The sequence below is a fragment of the Octopus bimaculoides genome, chromosome 9 (assembly GCF_001194135.2).
Source record: "Octopus bimaculoides isolate UCB-OBI-ISO-001 chromosome 9, ASM119413v2, whole genome shotgun sequence".
Lineage (NCBI taxonomy): Eukaryota > Metazoa > Mollusca > Cephalopoda > Octopoda > Octopodidae > Octopus > Octopus bimaculoides.
Window position 1 is genome coordinate 29,854,824 of NC_068989.1, and position 489 is coordinate 29,855,312.

The following is a 489-nucleotide window of genomic DNA, read 5'->3' on the forward strand; positions in this document are numbered from 1 at the left end:
AAAGCGGACGTTAAACGATGATGATGATGATGATGATGATGATATAGATCTACTTTTCGTAAAGAGATGAAAGACCAAGGCTGTGTAAGACATTCTATTTATAAATGTTCTCTATAATACACAGCCTTGGCCTTTGATCTCATTACGAAAAGTAAATCCTTATGTTCACACGCTGATATATGCCCTACGCTGGACCCCCTTATTCGCATAATCACCAAACGTGGAGCTTGACTGTGGTCTATCTATAGCACTTACTCAGCATTACCTGAAAACTCTGGGTCTAATTGACACCACTATCACTCATAACCTACATATATATATATATAAAAATTCAATAGGTTATGGCAGTACGTACGTTTCGTACAAGCTCCATTTATTCATGTAGTGAGAACACTACATAGAATGTACAATGAAAATGTACTCCTCAGCTGCATAATGGAATTTCATTTTAGAAAGTCATTTTGAAGATGTGTGCAAAAAACAAGAGTA

General features: G+C 36.0%; 1 protein-coding gene across 8 annotated transcripts in view; it reads right to left on the bottom strand.

Moving 5' to 3' along the window:
- LOC106883292 (ankyrin repeat and zinc finger domain-containing protein 1) overlaps positions 1 to 489 on the bottom strand; it is a 98,312-nt gene that overhangs the window by 62,244 nt on the left and 35,579 nt on the right. The window lies entirely within an intron of this gene.